At 41.5% G+C, this 19,583-nt stretch overlaps 1 protein-coding gene across 4 annotated transcripts in view; it reads right to left on the reverse strand.

Annotated features, from left to right (window-relative positions):
- The window catches only part of Rho-6 (serine protease rhomboid 6), a 233,046-nt gene that overhangs the window by 65,755 nt on the left and 147,708 nt on the right, over nt 1-19,583 (reverse strand). For 2 of the 4 annotated variants that reach the window (XM_076431087.1, XM_076431081.1), the window contains exon 1: nt 1-18,055. This exon is cut by the window's left edge. The exons of the other annotated variants lie outside the window; for them this stretch is intronic. The gene's annotated coding sequence lies outside the window, so the exon portion shown is untranslated. Of the gene's footprint in view, nt 18,056-19,583 lie in introns of those variants that run through there. 4 annotated transcript variants of the gene reach the window in all.

Raw genomic sequence — 19,583 nt, forward strand, 5'->3', positions numbered from 1 at the left:
GGTCATGATACTGTGAAAGTTGATTTATGGATTTACGTGAGGATGAACACACTGCGGAACTCGCTGCACTTTGTAGACGAAATTTTGAGCACACGGAAATACCCCGGCGGAATCCCATTCTCTTCGCTATCGACTCTTCGCGGTCAGTGATTTTTACCAAATTTACTTGTTTATTGCTAGATGTCGCGGATCTTTATGGAAAATATCCTTTCCTCGGCAGAATATAGATTTTCTGGATATCATAAAATATTGAATGTTAATTATCGTTACTTTATTATTATATTAGACGATTGCATAAGTTCGTGCCCGATTCGAAAATAAAATTCAATGGTTAAATTTTAAAGATTTGGCTAAAGATTGGTTAAATTAAAATTTTTTAAAAATATATACAAAAAATCATTTTTAAAAACCACGCTTATATTAAAATGCGCTGAAATGGAGAGAATAATTTTTCCTGGTTCTCCCAAAAATTTAAGATAAATTTAAACAAAATCATGACATTAGTGACTATAAAAATAAAAGCGTGGAGCGCCCACGAAGATTACGACGATATAGTTTAGCAATATAGCCTTAAATCTTTGTAATGACTCCATTGTTTTAAATTGTACGTGCCCATTTTTGTCATAAATGCATCAAATCCGCAGTCTAGTAATCATGATCAAAGATTAACATTTATCTTATATGAACAAAACCTGAGAAACTTATGCTGCACTCTCTCAAGCATGATTTCGTAATTAAAGCTTTTCGGAGACCATATAATTAAAATTTATAAATAATGGGTATTGTCAAAAACGATGGGACATTGGCCTGCTGATCTTCGCTTTAAATTCACCAGAAAAAGTTTCATTAAAATCGACAAACCTATCACTGTGGCCTCTCCTTGGAAATAAGAAGAAATACATTTTTATTAAATTTTTATTTGATACAGTGTTCGTGATACAAATGCACGCACTATAGAAACTTCCTTGTGGTCAGTTTCCTGTGTTGTTATAGAGATAGGAAGGTTTTTTACAAATCAGTTTAGCGTCTACGCTAATTGAAAACGAGCTAGGGTTTGGGAAGATGAGATTTCTACTCAATTTGCTTGTTTATGTTCGAGTCGGCGATTGTAATTGGAGCATTATTATGGATCGATTCATCGCCGCTACGTCAAAGGCTCGTCTCGAGGTGTCGCGTCGGTTTTAAGCACGCTCTATCGACCTCGAACCCGTAACGGACGATCGAGCGATAATAGCGAAATTAGGAGTCTTGATCACCTGTTTCGGCTGCGGAGAGCAGGTGTACCGAGTAGATTAAACGGCGCGCTTTTAATGAAACGGGCCCATGGATGGCTGATTAAACCCGCGAAGCTTCAAAACGTTTCATTGATGCTTTTTTCCTGTGCCATTATGGAGCACAAGTTCGTGCTTCCTTTGAGAACATTACCCTCGCATTCCGTGAAAATTCATAACCCATAATTTCACGAATTTTACGAAGATTCTAATATGATACTTGGTAATCTGAATGAACATTGTGTCAGCTTGAGGTTAACGATATAGAGGGTGTTTTTTTAAGCCCGATAGAACTTGAAATTGTAAAAAGTAACAGAAAAAATGTAATTTTAACCCTTTGCACCACCTTGCAAACCAACCCTGCACCATTATTCAAAATATTGTTTACACTATTAAATATATCGGTATCTAATCAATTATTAAACATTTAGTTCTTGTATGAGGTACTATACCAATTTCATACCTACAAAATGTTAAAAATCACAAGGAATGGAAATATTCTAGATCGGAAAGAAAGTTTAATTTTGCAGTTAAAATAGCTCCGAGTGCAAAGGGTTAATCAAATTGTTTCATTCATTCGAAAGATGAATACACGGCATTATCATTTGAAAATGATTTCGGGCATATGGCCACCGCGGCTGTTCTTAACGAAGCGAATTCTGGACTTCCAATTTTGGGCCACTTTTTCGAGCACTGCTGACCGTATGTCACGAATAATGTTGGCCTCTATGGCGTCAATTGTTGCTGGTTTATCAGCATAAACCAGTGACTTCACGTGGTCCCACAGGAAATAATCGAGAGGTGTAAAATCGCTCGACCTTGGAGGCCAATTGACAGGTCCATTTCTCGAAATCAACTTATCGCCCAATTTTGATTCCAATAAGTCGATGGCACGTAGCGCCATCCTGTTGAAAAATATTTTCAAACAAAAAATCATTGATCATGGTGCGGTAACGATCTCCATTGACTGTAACTTCGGCCTCATTTTTGGAGAAATGAGGTCCAACGATGCCACCAGCGTGTAAACCGGATGTAACGGAGTCTGTAGGGTCTCTTGTGGATTGGTCTCACTCCATAACCCGTTAACTAAGCTTAACGGTTAACTAAGTTGTCTATAAGTTGCGCGAATCGACGACTGATTTTCATATTAAATTTGGATAATTTGGTGGCGTTGTTCAAGCGTGAGTCTATCCATGACGATTTGCCAGACTATGCTGAACATAAATATCAACAAGAGCAGTCGGAAAGACAGCTTGTATTGACAGTTATATCCCCATTCGATCTAAGAAAACGGGAGCTGTGCGATATAAGAAAAACGTAGAAGAACCTTTACTGTATATTGACACTCATCAAATTCTTTTAATTTTTCTGCTGTTTCAAATTCCTGCGAATTTGGAGTGCAAAACCTGTGCAGTGATTAAAAGAAAGAGAACATTTTAAAACGTATTCATTCGCATAAAGATATTGCGAACATCCAAATCCAAATATACGCGTAATCGAGTGTCACCTCCATGCAGTTCACAACCACAAACACCATAAGTGATCGGAAGGAATCGTTTATTCCCAATTGTTTAGACTGGCCCGTAGTCTCCGCCGATGAAACCCTGGTCAGGTGTACTGTCAAACAGGACAATTAACGCAAGTATGCGTAAGGTGTGAATATGAGAGCGGGCCATTCTCGGGCCGGTCGCCAAACGACCATAGATTTCGGCCCAGCCGTCCGTGCTAATGACCACAGACCGGTGTGCCCGTCGCGTTTCACCGACCAATGAACAGGTTCGGAGGGTTGTTTCATCCCCCTCGTATCCCCATCGCAGGATCGAGCAACCCCCCATGAACACCGGCTTTCCGCTCCGAAACTCCGTAGCTCCGTAGCTCCGGTAGCTCCCGAGGATCACGGCTGAGATTTTCAAGGAAATATCGAGGGATCAGGGATTTTCTGGAATTTATCGACTGTTTTCGACGGGAGAAACGTCCGCCGAATGCCATGCCGCCTCGGTCGCTCGGGTCTCGTCCGGAACGATATCTCGCAGGCTCTGGATCTCGATGAGACCGGAACGATGATCGGTGATGTCGAAACCCGTGTCCCGGAGAACGCTTTTACGCGGTCTGCGGGGAATGGACTTTCCGAAGAGGCAGTTCGGGCTTGTTGGTAGTCAGTTCGGTGACAGAACAGCGCAAATATAGTCGCGACAAGCCGGAATCTTTATTAGCCGGTCCATGGTGGCTGTGGGAACCTGCGGGCTTCCGGAAACTCGCCACTCGAACGGTTCGATTTTGAATAGTTGGCTGGAATTTCGACAAAATAATTTCCTTGTGTGTGTGTGTTCACTGGAAACTTCGGTCGCTGACCCTTTGCACTGCCCAATGTCGAATATGACATTCGGGAAACTTCAATTACTTCCAATTACATCACTAGTTTTCACTAGTTTTCACCGACATTTCATTAATTTTTTATTAATTAATTAATGTGGATTGAATGAAAATCAGTGGAAAAAGGAAATATGAAACAGAGTGTTCTTGAATTAATTAATTAATAAATAAAAAATTAATGAAACGTTGTCGGTGAAAACCGTGTCGGAGAAATCTGTGTCGATAATTTCCATGGGACCCTTTGAAAAATTGTTCTTGTCTTATTAGTAGACTGCGGATGTTTATGTAAATACATGTTTCGATACGCAAATATTATTTTGCGTATTGCATATGTTTTCTACCATGAGCATGTGTACATATACAGGGTGAGTCGAAATCTAACGGTGTCACCTCAAATATCTTTGTTGTTTTGAAAGATACGTCAAATGTCTGAAGGACAAAGTTAATTGGCCCAGTGGGGCTCACATGATATCAAAAATATTTTTCTTTTTATGTGATTTTTTTAGAGATCAAGGTCATCTGCATTTTTTAAAATATAAGCACCCTTTTTTATTTTTTCCTAACACCAATAGCAGCCGAGTTATTCAGGTGACCTATTTGAGGTGCCTCACCCTGTATAAGTCAATATTAACTGACAAACGCCAACAACTAACAATAAGTGTTAGATTCATGGAAAAATTACTGTCAACTTATTGTAACGCAAATTATAGTGTTTTCGTATAAATAAATTGTTAATTAAAACATAACTGATAAATATCTCTTTGTATCATTTCGGATAATATTTTTCGTGCATATTTTTTGTGCATAATTGCATACGCTTTTTGCATTTTTTATATGCATGAAGATCCGCAGTCTGTTCTTTCTTTAATAATTCCAATAGAATTAATAACACTGACGACGCAATACAGATATAATCAATGTACATATTCTAGATCGCTGGACTCTAAACACGTGTAACTATTGGACCACTGAGTTCCTAATATTGAAACTTGAATTTTCGTCATTTTCTCGTCAAAATCTACAGGATTGTGTAACCAAAGTTAAAAATTTCTGGTTTCCTCAGGTAAAGTTTCACCACACGCTTAACTTCGAAGTCCGTAACGTTGCCAATTTTTCTAGCGTGCAGTGGGCGCTTGAATTATTGAGACTTTTGAAGGAAATGTACGATTTCACACTGAATCAATGAATTATTAGAAAGAAACTTGGTTACTCGGCGAGAATCTATGGAACAATTAATTCGCCGTAGTAATATGGCTGAGTATCTGCCATGATTAATCGTGTTACGAGATGTTAACAGGTGTTTTTAAGCGAAGCATGCAGGTGGAAGCAATCGGGGATGAGACTCGGGACACTCGGTAACGTAAACTGGAACGGAAGGTAGCCGAGAATAGCATGGCCGAAGGTTTAGGGTGTCTCAGGCTCGGGATTCCGGGTTCACCGGGTACGCAAACGCTTCTGGCCTATCCGATCAGGCTTCCTCACCTCGGCTATAATCATGTTAATTAATTGGCTGCCGGTCCGCCTTGCTGGCTGTGGTTCGCGAGGGAATACGTTGCGGTCTGGCTAGGTCTGGTTGCCAACCTTGTCTCTAGGTTTGGAGTGGCGGCATCAAGGACGCGCGATTGTTGTCCCTGCGCCGGATCATCTCGGTCGCCCGGGGGTGAAAGAGGAATTAAGCGTCATTGTGTCCTGATTGAACCGTAATTCTCCCTCGGAAAGGTACCGACGCCGCCGCACCCCGCTGGTCATTCAGTTTCTCCAGCGCAATAACGGCAGACCGGCATTCGATCGTAACAGGATCCGAATTTCTGGGATTACCCCTCCTGTGGAATTTTCGGGGATACGCAATATCCGAGCTAAATTGCTTGCGACACGATTTCTGGGATTTTAGGTTGTTGATGGACAACGAAATTTGATCAAACGGACTGTTTTATTGACCCTCCTCCGACCCTCGTGTTGTCGGATTACATGTGCTACTCTGCCATTTGTAGAACAATTGATACGAAACTCGGGCACTTTTCTTTTTAAACATGAAATATCTAGTATTATTAGAATAATAGCAGAACCTCCCACAGAGAGATGCGACAAAATCTGTTACAAAAATTACCTAACCCTTCCTTCACGACTACAATGATTATCTTTATCCTTATAAATACTTTTACGAAAGAGGAAAGAATATTTATTACATGTGTCACGTCCAGTGTGGTTCAGCTGTTAATAATAATTGATAAAATCAATCTTGTATCATATAATTCATGATTTTATGCATTTATGACAAAAATGGGTACATACAATACAAAGCAGTGGACATGTAAGAAATATTTAAGTACATCAATGTGTGTTCGTTTCAGCTTAATAGAATAATTAAAACAAGAATACAATTTTCATTTGGCTCCTGTGTCCTGCAATCAATGCAAACATTTTTTGTTTTGCATAAAGATCCGCAGTCTAGACGTTGCATTTTCGCCTGTAGCTTTACAATAGGCTTATAAACTACATCTAATACGCAGAGAACTGTATCTAGTCCGCCAAATTCTTATGCGTAATAATTAGACTGCGGATCTTTATGCAAAATAAAAAATGTTTGCATTGCTTGCAGGACACAGGAGCCAAATAAAAATTGTATTCTTCTTTTAATTATCCTATCAAGCTGAAATAAATACACTGATGTCCTTAAATCTTCTTAATTCGTCTACTACTTTAAATTGTACGTGTACATTTTCGTCATAAATACATAGAATCCGCAGCCAAGTAATAATCAATCTTATGCCTATGTATCTATCCGCAACAGACCTTTTGGAAAATGCAAAAAAGACTTTCGCCCATATGATAACTCGAGGGAGAAAGCACTGGGGGAATGTTTTAAATCAACAACCGAGCGTTACACCGTTCCCGTGATTATCGGCGGAACATTCTTCCGCTATATCGAATTACCTCATCTTTCTCCTTCGCCAATATTTGCATAATCCCACTGATGCGGCTGGCTCGTGTGCGTTTCCAATCAACCGGTTTCTGATGATTCACTCGGTCAGGAAACCACCGGGAAAGAAATCCTTGTTTTGCGGCCCTGGTAGGATAAGGAAAATCACGGGCTCGCACAGCTAATTATTATTTGAACTTCGTCGAACCATCCCGCAAGTTAATCGCCGCCCGTTGGTTGGCGAAGGGATGTGGAAACGATGGTAGGAATTGTAATTATTGGACTTTCCTCTCTCGGAATCGCTGAGACCGGGAATCGCGGCGCCTTTTTTCTCGAAAACGCCCTGGGTTCTTGCAAATTACACACGGATCGTTTGAATCTCGGGCTCGGACTTTATCCGAGCCTTCAAAACGAACTTCCCTTCATCCGCCAAAGCTTTTTCCGTATATTTGCGCGAGCTTCACGGTTACCATAGATCCTTTTCGACACATGCACCCAGCTTTTGTTTGGAATCGTCGTTCCACGAAAATAAATGATCATTTTCATGGTTTCCAGTCGGAGATTATTGAGATTGTATCCAGGAGATATTATTCAACAAATTTATTTTATAAAATATTTTATAAAATAGCGTAAGCTGGTGTGTTAAGTGGTTCCCCACACGGGAGAATATTTTTAATCAAGAAAAAGTATAAATAATTGTTTGAATGCGCGAGAAACTCGCAAAATTGTTGGGATAGCTTTCCTCTGGATATTATGTTAGATAATACGTTGTTTCTGTTGATCTACATAATTAAACAGACTTGGGAGGTAGAAACTTTTTCTTGACCAAGAGGGTGGTCACGGGGTAAATTCAGATTAGCGTTTTTTCTTCGTTTTTGCTTAAATTCTGAAACAAATCCTCTGCCTTGTAGCTATCGAGCTACACGTTACAGAATTTTTTTCGGATCTTTTCAGGTCCAAAATCTTGCATATAAAAATATTTCAACGAATAACATCCTCCAAATTTATTTTATAGTAAGAGGCATCGTATAAAATTGAATATTAAAAAATTAGTGGTACCATTTACCTGCAAAGTTGCAATTTTTCAAATTTTCACATTCAATATTTTCAGCCAGTAAAATCAAGAAAAAATGCTCGAAGAAAATAGAACAACTAGATCAGCAGAAAATATCATTGAGTCTTTTCCTCGTGTGCTGCTGAGAGTGGCGCTTTCCGATGATGATGGAGAGCTCCCCAGATCGAACAGTATGTTTAATAGGTGGATTGTAACAATTAGCTGTCCTCGATGGACCTCCCGATCGAGTTTTGATTCGGCAACTCCCCCGGCTCGCCATTCGTCAAAGTTTCGCCTGTCACGCCGCCGTCACGTGAACTATAACGATCCTCGACGACTGATCTAATCGTTTCAGCCCAATAAATGTACTCGATCGGGATTCATCGATCAACTGGGAGTGACGAACGGCTCCGACGGCTTCAACGGTGCTTCACTGTGTACAGTGATTTGCTACTTAGCTGTGGATTAAGTAGACCAGAGGATCTAGTCAGGGACCAATGGCTATTTAGAATGGACAGGGGTTGAAGATGAGTGATACCATTAATCCACCCCTAAGTCGGACTGTTCGAGCACGCTGTTCAATGATCCCCGTCTTCTGTCTGAGATTTTATCGAGCTGTAGTATTAGGTGCAGAAATTAGTGTAGTGTCTTTCCATTGAATCAATTACCAACCTGTTATGAATTTTAATAGTTTGCCATATTGGGGGATTTAATGATTTGATAAAACAGACGGTGTAATTATTTTCATTGTAATTCTTCTTCTCACTTCTGCAGATTCATTTCGACGAATTATTTTCTTTGGAATTTTTCTTTTGACATTCGAAGTGTAAACCGTAAATTTAGTTTAAGAACCAACTGGGCTTCTACAGCAATAGAATAGTATGAAAATTCGATCTCTAAAGTTATACATAAACCTGTAAATAAGTTTTCGTCTATCTTGCAGGCCAATCTTAAGAAAGAAGTTTTGAGAAAAACGCATTTGAAGTTTTAAACGGCGCTAGAAGGGCTGCTGGAGTAGACGTTCATTGCCGGCCATAACTTCGTTAGTTCTATGAATTTTTAACTGAAACTTTCAGGAAGTATAGTTTAAAAGCAATGCTATCGAACTAAAATGTCACTGATTTTGTTATCCGTTATACGAGATACTTTTACTTAGAAGGATAGCAAACTATTAAAGTTACAAAACGGTACCTCCGCCAGCGAATCGAATGAAAATTTTAACTGGAAAACTCCCTTCCTCTATGGAATAGAATTTTTTCATCAACATTGGATATGCAGACAATTTTTGGGAAAAGTATTAACGATGTTTTTTCATCGACAAGGATAACGTACTGAATATGTAAGCGTGTAACTTTTACAATTTCTGTTCAAATACGCCAGAAAATATCCACGCTGCGGTTTCGGACGTAGAAATTATTCAGTTCGAAGCATTTTGCTCGCGTCTGATTGGTTCACCAGAAACTCTACGAGCACCGGAAACTGTTGCACGCTATGCAGAACTTTCCCAAGCTCTGATTAACTTCGATAATTTAGAACATTCTGGCAATTTTTGCAAACCGAAAGCGACCGCAACACACACTGAAAAATCAGTTATTCTTCTCTCGTATTCCGAACAATATTTACTGACGAAAGAACTAAAGTCTAGTTTCCAACAGGAAGCTATTAGGTTGGCAACTAAATTCGCAACGAAATTTGTTTTATAACTCTTTCATTGTAAGGTGGAGTGGGGTAAGTCCATCTACGGGGCAAGTCCGTTAATTGGTTATTTTTATTATAATATCAACGAAATTTCTCTAGCTTGTATTTATTAATGTAGTATAAGTTAGTATGAACTATTCTACATGGATGTCGCCCAAGAATAAAGGTGTTTTCCTCGCTTAAATCAACCAATGCCAAACAGTCACGTGCTAGATACACGTACAACTTTGAGGTTACCCTGGACATGCAATAGTTTACAAGTTATTAATATATTCTGTGTTGTTATTTTAGGTAAGTACAACAAATATTGACGTAGGTTTACATTAAATAAACCACTTTTATTGTATTTTTTTTAATTTATTGAGAAAACACTGAGATGCATTTGTAGCAAGCTTGATAATAATTCTGTTCTTGCCCCGTAGCACTTGAAACAAGGTTCGAAAGCATTTTTAGCCCCATTTTCGGGGCAAGTGCGTCCTAGTTGACACTTTGTACAATATCCTATCAAAATGATAATTTTCAAGCAAAATTGGAATCCTACATAATACTAATTCATCAGTAATAACTGTGGCAAGAAGTTGATACCAAGAGCGTTAACTTTTTACATACCAGACTGAAAAGACATCAGTTTAAAGTCCATCTTTACAAAAACTAGTCCGCACTTACCCCACTTCACCTTATCACTATAACCTCATTCAGTGACCATTCCTTTTGGACTGTATATCATTGGGAAACTCTGAATTTTGCAATTAATTTGATATAACATGCTCGTGCTTAAAAAATATAATATATAATATGTAAAAATGTAAATGACTTCGTTTGGAAAATGTGGAGGTTGCAAACTTAGTTGCCAACCTAATAAAACACAAGATTTCTTGATCTTAAAGAAATAAATCTGTACACAATTCTACAACAACTGCTAAAATTTTCAGGCCAATCAAAATTGTACATTTTTACCAACTCATTTGTTGCTTAATAAATGCCTGAATTAAGCTAATTAGTATTGCGGTGGAATTATATTTTGAATATACACAGAGATAGTACGTTAAAAAACGTTGTGAGGGGGCGTGGCTTCGTAGCTCTCGCCTCCGACGGATCCAGAACAACGTCTTGCAGGACAATCTGTGCTCATGCTTCCTCTAGAATAACGTCCACCGACAAAAATTGTCAAAGAAGCAGGTAATCCGCATAGAATGCTTTCTACTAGCTTCTGTGTACATAGAGTTCTTTGAGGGGCGTGGCTTCGTTGTTCTTAACTTGAATGGAGCCAGAACACTGTCCTGTAGAACAATCTGTCGCTATGCTTGCTCTAAAAGGATGTCTTCATAAAATTGCTTCATACTTCTCTGTAGATCCTCGACAAATCTGCAAAGCTTCAACGATACCGGAATTTTTGAGTTACCAAAGTTCGAGTGTTGGTACGAGAGTAATTTGTGAGAAACCATTGCGTCGATTTCAATCACGAGATAGTTCGGCGCCTAATTTGTTTCCCGGTGGTTCGAGCACGCGAGAGACGTTGGTTCGGTTAGGGAAAGTGTCTTAGCGTGCGGAAGGAAAAGTTGGAGTGAAAGAAGGAGGGCGGCTCGTTAACGCGAGAGAGGTAACTCGAGCCGGAAATCGGACGTTTAATTTGATTAATCGTCTCGAGGGGTCTCGAAGCAAAGCAGGTGCGAGAATACCTCGGCCAGCAGAGAATATTCTCTCAGAGAGCACAGAGTAGCACGAGGAGCGAGAGAGAGAGAGAGAGAGAGGGGGGGAGAGGCCGACGGACGTGTTTAATTAAATTAACGTTAGCCGCCGCGAGTCCTCCGCTCACGATTACACGCTCGACACGGCTAATCGCCGGACTACGGGTTCAATTAGCGAGTACAGAGCCGCGTGCAGCTTCTGTCCCCGTGAAAGCTCCCTCTCTTTTTGCTCCGCGAGCCCGGACCCGGCCCGCTTGTTGAGAAACTGGGGGAAACTTGGGGTTGCCGGTCTGCCCCCGAGGGTAGTTTGTTGCTCGAGAACCCCGCGGACAGCGTTAAAGGGGACTGTTCCCGGAGAAATTCGAGGTCGACTAGGGAAATATAGTTAGTTCCCCGAGCATTTTTGTGGCTACTCGCGAGAAATTCATGGGACGCGACCTTCCGGCTCTTCCGGCCCAACGGAGTCGCCCCCTTTGCTGGCTCAATGAGCATTCGCGCTCGGTCGTTCTGTTTAACAGGCGAAATTTTGTTGGGAAACTGTGTCGCGTCCCTCGACGTGTGCAAGGTCCATTTCGAACCTTTTTGTTCTTGATCGAAATTTTTCCTTAATACTGGTTTGTGTTTATACGATAGAGAATTTACCACGAATCGCCTGTTTGGCTCCTCCTTCCAGCCATTGACTCCGCCCATTCGATCCTGTATCGAAAATAATCACTCAATACCAGACTTTCCCAGGAACCTTAATCGAAACTTAATCGAAAACACGCTAAGCTAGATTCAATTATTTACAGCCACGTTAGCTTAACACTTCGGGAATCAAATGGGCGGAGTCAATGATTGGAAGGCGGAGTGATGACAGCGATGGGTATATTGTCTACATATACATAAATTGGTATATTATCCGTACAAGCAAAAACCGGTGAACCTTTCAGTACGGATTCTCGCATTTCTATCGGAAATCCGCGCACACGCTAATAACTAGCAGCGAAACCCTGACAGTACCAGTTCCGTGGACTGTCCGCGTTTACCCAGCCGCTATCAGGCCGATGGGTATTCTAAGCACTCATCACATTTCATTAAAAACACACGCGGCGCTCATTACCGTTAATTCAATAGACAGAACAGCAAAAGGGAAGCAACCGCGCGAATAAACATTTACTTTGGCCTGAACAAATTCCTTTTCACCAGCGCGGCGCGGCAGCGTTGCGGACTTCACCGAATACCAGATTCGAGTTTCCACGGAGGTAATTTCTGGGCGTATTTCCAGGGGCGTGGGAGAGGCTCTCCTTACCAGACGACAGCTTGACAAACACTGATTACGGGGGTGTGGGCGGCGAGATAGAGCACGGGGTATCGTCGATTTCCTTTATCAGCCGGAATTGCCCTCGTTATCGAGAAATATTCCGACGGCGTCGCGACGTCGCCGCTTATTCGAGGCCGGTCGGTGAAACACCGACGGACGTACGTCATGAGAAATTCATTTCCACGGATCCGCGTGTCCCCGTTAATCCGGTTTCACCGCGACGTCCGCCCTCCCCCGTTTTGCGCGGACGAAAATAAAGAACGGCGACGCGACGCGGCCACTGCACCGCGTTCCGTTCCGTTAATCGTCCGCAGGTGACAAGAAATCCCGATATCGGCGCCGATTTAATATCGATTCGGACGGAACGTCCCGCATTCGAGCATTCCCGTCGATATTTATTACTGTTATCAATATTTTATTGCCGTCGCTTTGAACCCCCACATATTTCGGACGTCCGGCCCCGGGCTGGGGGTGGTTTCACTGTCGCATGGAAAAAAACGGCATGACCGATTTTTTCCCGGCAGCAGACTGTCGCAGAAATTACACGGAAGTTCCGGCAGTAACTCGTTTACAGCTTGAACAGGTAAAGCAGCCCTTGTCCCTTGTGGATTTTAAACATTTAACAAGGTAGGTTTGAGGGAATATTTCTCCGTACACTCTACTTTATAATTTAAAGAAACTTTCTCGACTGCTCTTCTATATGTATATGTATTCCATGTTCAATTTATTAACCCTTAGCAGTCGAGGGGTGACTCACAAGGGAAGAACCCCAAGTGTCCGTCTTCGATTTTGATAATGGTGTCTGCAAAATATTAGTTGTAGTTACTCAATAGTTTTAAAGATATAAACAATTGAACTTTCACGTAACCTGTGCTTACATGGCTAATGGAACTACGAAAAGTTGAGCTGCAAATCATGGTATATCAACAAGGTATGAAAGTTTAATTGTTTATATCTGAAGGATTTTAACGATTTATTCTACGTCAATTCACGTTTGTGTACAAAGAACAACTGTTTATATAAAACATTAGAAACTATTTACAAACAGTGGACATTCAATCTCACGCACATTCACACGCATTCCCACATCTTCGTACACGTTCACACTCAGAGATGCGGGATCTTTGACAGCGAGAAGAAAGCTCGCTGTTTCGATTCTCGATTCTCGACCATTTCTCGATCCATATTCCCACATATCTTTAAAACTATTGAGTAACTACACCTAATATTTTTTAGACATCATTAGAGATCCATATACCATCGTCTCACAAAAAATGATCAGAATCGAAGTCGGTCACTTGGGGTCCTTTCCTTGTCAGAGTCACCACTAAAAATTGCTGTATCATTGTTTACTTTACTAAATATGTTGATATCTGATCAATTACTAAATTGTAAAGGGAACGGGATCCCTTTGTAACCCGTAAGGGAACAAATAAATATACATACAGTAAATGTTAAGGCTACCGGAAAGTAATGTCGTTTTTGCGCAAGTCAACATTTGACTGATAATAACGGCTAACTTCGTACACCTACCAGGTTCAGGAAACTAGTTAGTACTGTTTTGTGCAAAAATATTGTTTTTTGATCAGAAAAAGTAGCAGAATTAACTCAGAAGAGTTGCACAGTTGGCATTGTATGCTATTTGCAGAAAAAACTCGAACAAAATCAAAGAGTTAGACTGGGAAGTGTTATCACATCCACTGATGATCATTTGTTCATGACAACGCAGTATTTTTTAAGTGGAAAGAATTCCGAAATGTAGAAGAGCTAAAAACCGGACTTTCTACATTTTTTAATCAAAAAACCATCTATATTCTACCGATCAGGGATTGAAAAGTTACTTACTAGGCGGCAGAAAGCCATTGATAAGGACGGTGACTATTTCACTGATTTACTACATTAATTTTACGAAAAAAATACGACATTACTTTCCTGTACCCTTATATTCGGTCTAAGGAAACGGGAACTGCACGATCTCAGAAAAACGAGCATGTCGAGTAATAATTGTGGACGTAAAACGCAAAAGATCTTCGCGAAATAAAGTTAGTTCGTTAGAGTTTGTTCTGGTTTCTTCGGATCTACAGGTTCTTCAGTCTTGCATCATTGTGTTCTTCAGCGAAAATCGAACTTCAGAACGGACTTCTCGGTTACCAAGATCTGCAGAAACAGCTATTCACCGTTGAAACCGAAGACAGTTGAATGGTAACAGTATTGGTTTCCATTCTCTTTGCTGGCAATCGGTGCGCCTGTAAGCCGAAGGTTAATCGTAAAATAAGATCTACTGTGAGGCGATTCACGGTAACGTTTCATTTAACTCTGAATCATCGTTGTGGTTAAAGGCCATTCACTCGCTCAATGATCATTCCTTATCAGGAAATCGGTTCTGTTTACAATGCTGCGTTGCTGGGGGCTTTTAATCAGCAGAACCGTTTGTACACCGGCGTCGAGAGAAACTGTTTCAGAAACCTAATCGATGATCTGATCGATAACATCCCTTATATTCATGATCGATGTCGTGAAATTTTAAACTTCAAAAGTCAATTCTATAAATCGATGAATTAAAATATTCTTTGAGACCGAATGTTACTAAAAATTTGTTTGAAACCTTATTGAAAGTATTTGTTAAAAGAATTACGAACAGAGACAGAGAGTGTAGGGGTGTAAAATATTATTAAAAATATGATTTCTTCTTGAAGAAACATCCAATCGTCCAAAATAAATATATTTAGATTTTCATTTCCCTCGTGGCCTACATCTACCGTGATCATTTCTCTAAATAAATTATTTCGGGAGAAACTCGTCACGTGTCGCGCATTCAAAGCACACTGCCAACCCAGTGAAAGGGATGAAAACATTCGACGGAGGCAGCGCGGTGCAGCAAATCCGAGGCACTCAATTTCCAAGGGTTCAAACGGTTACGTCCCGTTAAAAGTCGAACCGTGTTCCTTTTCTGTTTTCTTACGTCGGACGCTAATCGAATGAAAAGCTGTGCGGGTGCTCGGTTTCCCGTTCGCATTAATACTGCACGAGGACGTCACGAAGCCGCCGCGCCGCGCGACATCCTGAACGAACCCCGGCCTTTTTGTCACTTTGTTTGCTCGGATAACGGTGTTAGATGTCCGCCCCCAGTATCTCGTTCCACCGGCAACGTCCGCCAATAGTGGTATTGATTTAACAGGACTGTGGACGCTTTGAACTACGACACCTAGCCTGAAACTGGAGTCAAAGTTGACATTCGATGTATGGCGACGTGGTTCCACGTCGGCGGACGATGATTCGCCCCCGCAAAGACAACATCTCACGCCACCGACCCCCTCGCACTATTTCTCGACGTTCTTCCTCGCGCAACCCTCAACTATACTTTTCTCATCGAAACTACTCGGGACCAACTACGGAAAACCCCCAGCAGCCTGTCACCTAGGTGTTCCGGGGTGAAACCGAAACTTTAACCATTTTAGTGCTGCAGGTCCTCATGAAAATCTGATGGGAAACTGCCAAGCAGTGTGACGAGTAGTGGACAAAAGTAAAAAAAGTGAACAAACTTAGATTTTAATAATACAGTAAACCCTCTGTAATCACATAAGCCTCTCAGAGGTTCCTTTGCAAAGTTCGTAGACGGACACTATTTTTTTGAGCTTCAAAGACCCAACCGAACGTAGAGAAGGACAGCGACTGCGACTCTCCGCGCCTCTTTCTTTCCCATACGCTGTCCTTCCTCGCGCCCGAAACGTTCATCGTCAATTAAACCACTAAATACAGTTGAAATTATATCGTGTTTGGTCTTATTTTAATCAGAAAAATGCCACAAACATATTGGTGAAAGTTTCATAAAAAAATAAGTAATAATAAAAAAGATTTTAATTTTTCAATTTCTGTAAATACGTGCCAAGGGTTCATAATTTATATTAAATTATTGGCAGTCACGTGAGTTTGTGACTTAGGTATACGGACGAGTTTCCCGATGGTTCGACCCCGCAAAGACAACATCTCACCCTCTCGCACACTACCGACGCTCTTCCTGGGGCAATCCCCCGCTCTAGGACTTTTTCTCACCGCCTCGGAACTACTCGGGGCGAACTTCTAAAAGCCCCGAGCAGCCTGTCTTAAGTGTTCCCGGGGTTAAAACTGAAACGGCGAGCGACCACCGCCGACGAGCGACGCCTCGGTCCTCCAGTTCGACGGAAAGTTTCCGAGAGCTTGCGGGGGCGGGCTCGTTCGATCGGCGGCGAGCGCGAATCTTTTCTTCGATGGAAATGAGGCGGCGCGGAATGGGACGGGGAATTGAATTACGAGGAATTACGGATGTCCTCGTGGTTTTTACACGGCGTTCTTCTGAAATTATTCGCGCCCAGCGAGCTACGGGTGTTCGCTGCGTCGCGTCGTCGGTTTTATGCGTCCACGTTCAATGGACCGAACCGGGCCGATTTTTTGTTGCGTTCTCAGCTGGCGAATATATGGATTGTCATGAAATGTGTGTAATTGCAAAGTGTGTTGGCTGCAGTTTTATTCTCGCTGAATATTCATGGATCGGTGCGGACTGTTTTATTGTTTTCCTCGCCGCAGAGGTGGAGAGGGTGCGTTACATTATTTTCTTCGACACCTGCGAACGTAGCTTTATTTTGAAAAAAAGACTAGTGCCGAACGTGCTAATTACTGGCCATTATTCCGTTGCAGTTGGCAAGCAAAGCTACGAAATGTTATATGCGTTAGAAGGAAATAAAATTATTTGTGACCAACTCTTCTGCAAAATTATTTAGGGTGAATTATAGTTGTAGCCGTAAAAGAAATCGTACGGCAAGGAGTTTAGCAATTTTTGTAATAAATGTTGTCACATCTTTTTTTGTCGCACATGTTCTTCTATTAATAATGCTCCCTCTGACCCATAATAATAGTAGCAAGAGAATATTTTTTTTATTGTGCAACCGTGATGAAATTCAGTGTCAAAGATGTCAGCAGGAGGCTCCGAAATCTCGAATCGATTGTTTCCACGACGTTCGCGGTTATTCAAATGCGACGGCGCGGAGGGGTCGGGATTAATTAACTTCTTCCCGAGGCTTGTCCGCGAAAGAAACCCGCGTAATTGCGGGGAATCGCGGAGCCCGTAAATCCCTGGGGAATATAGCAGAAAGAACGAACCGAAAAACTCGGCGCGAATCCGTCGCCAGTCAAATCCCCCGGAAGGGACGCGAGGTTTCCGGTGACTGTGTGACACCGCGGTGGAACTGGCACGTCGAGAAAATAAGGTTCGAGTTGAAGCTCCAATTCCGGCAGGAACTGCGATTTTCGTTAATGAACATTTCTCTTAAGTGACCGTGTTTCGCCGTGTCTTCCGCCAGGATGTGCCCTAAATTTTTAATGTAATACGGTGAACACACCCTTTCTCCGCAAACCTACTGGTAGAACGCGCGATCTCGTCGGTGGCCCAGAAAATTCGCAAGGTATATTATTTCTAACCTATTGAACATATTGAGAATGAAAATAAATTTCCATTTCACTCCAGTTTGTTGCAATTCAAGCAGAAAGTCTAGCTCATCGAGAAGTGGTTTAAAATTCGATTGCAAGACTCGACGCATACAAGAACAACAACTCGGCAAGCTAACATAAAAGTGATAATAAAAAAAATATATAAAAAAGCTTTTCAAAAACCACGCTTATGTTAAGGTGCACTAAAAAGGAGAAAATAATTTTTTTAGACATTAGCGACAACAAATAAAAGCGTGGAACGCTATAAACTATATTGATGGCGCTTCACGCTTTTATTTATTGTCGCTAATGTCTAAAAAAATTATTTTCTCCTTTTTAGTCCACTTTAATATAAGCGTGGTTTTTATAAAGTTTTTGTATACAATATATTTTTTTATTTTCTACTTTTTAATATTTACATATCTTGTAATCGATTTTAATTACCACTTCATCCTGTAAATTCAACCATCTTTTGTAAAAGGAAAAATATTGTGTCATGGCGGCTGCAAATCGAAGTTTCCATTCTTCTAGTTCAGGAGCTATTGCAGTGTTTTTGACAGGTAAGGGCGTCGCCATATTGGTTTGTAGTGACGACCGCGAGCCGCTTACCGAGCAGAATCGCCGGTCCTTGTCGCCCTCCACCCCGACCTAATCCTAACCAACTCAGTAAGTAAACTGAGCTTCTTCGAGCGAAGTGGGCCAATGGAGTGGGGATGAGTCGGAATGGGGAACACGTAGTGGAGTAGGGAGCGCTGGCGCGCGGAGTGGGGATCGCTGGCCGCGATGACGTACTGCCGAGCGTCGCACGGGGAGGTGTAATAGTTAAATTTTTAATAGTTTATATCTCCTAAACGCATAGTTTTTTTAAAATTTGTTTTTTAATATTGCATTGTCACCCAGTTCTGAGCTATGTTTAAAGTTTTAAGTCTCTAGCTCATCGGAAAGTGGTTTAAAATTCGATTTCAAGATTTGACGCATACAACAACGACAACTCGGCAAGCTAATATAAGCGTGGTAATATAATAAAATAGAAAAATGAAAGATGTGTCAAAACAATTGACAGATGTCATGAAACATTGATTTCGATTGAAGCTGCATTTGCCAATAATTCCGGTTTGAATATTCACTTGCTACTATTATTATGGGACAGAGGGAGTATTACATTTATCGAGGAGTATTACATTTATCGAGAAGTATTACATTTGTAGTACATTTACAGAAGAGTTGCATCGTTCCTGAAGCCACACATCGGCGAGCATCATCGGAAAAGGAATTCCGCGCAGCTGGTTCGCTTCAGAGTAACATCGGGATAGGTACCGCGGCCGCAAAATTTAGTTGCTCGGTAAAACCAATTACTCACCGCGTACGATAATTCCTCCCCCAAAACCGACCATATGCACGAAACAAACGAAGCAAACTACGCGCATCCACCCTTGCATTCACCCTCGTCCCACCCCCCAACAGGCGATTAGCATCCGGTAAGGCAACTTGCCGGGGGCTCGTCGTTCGTAATTGATCCTCGAACTTTCCGCGTATTTCAAAAGTTAACTCGTGGAATGATCGGGGCTTGCTCCGGGTGGTGCGGGTGGGAAAAAAAGTCAGCACGAAACATCGCGGAGAACGGGAACGTTGGGACAAAGGACGTTTAACGGCCCACGAGAAATAATATCAGGGTTGAAGCAACCTGTATATGACTGTCGCGGTAGATTAACCCTTTGTGAACGAGAATCGTCGCGAATATACTGGATGGGACAGAAGTGACAGACTGACTATGTTTCTGACAGATTGTTGAACTTTCTGACACACTTTGAGC

This window comes from Lasioglossum baleicum, chromosome 1 (assembly GCF_051020765.1).
Source record: "Lasioglossum baleicum chromosome 1, iyLasBale1, whole genome shotgun sequence".
NCBI classification, from domain to species: Eukaryota; Metazoa; Arthropoda; class Insecta; order Hymenoptera; family Halictidae; genus Lasioglossum; species Lasioglossum baleicum.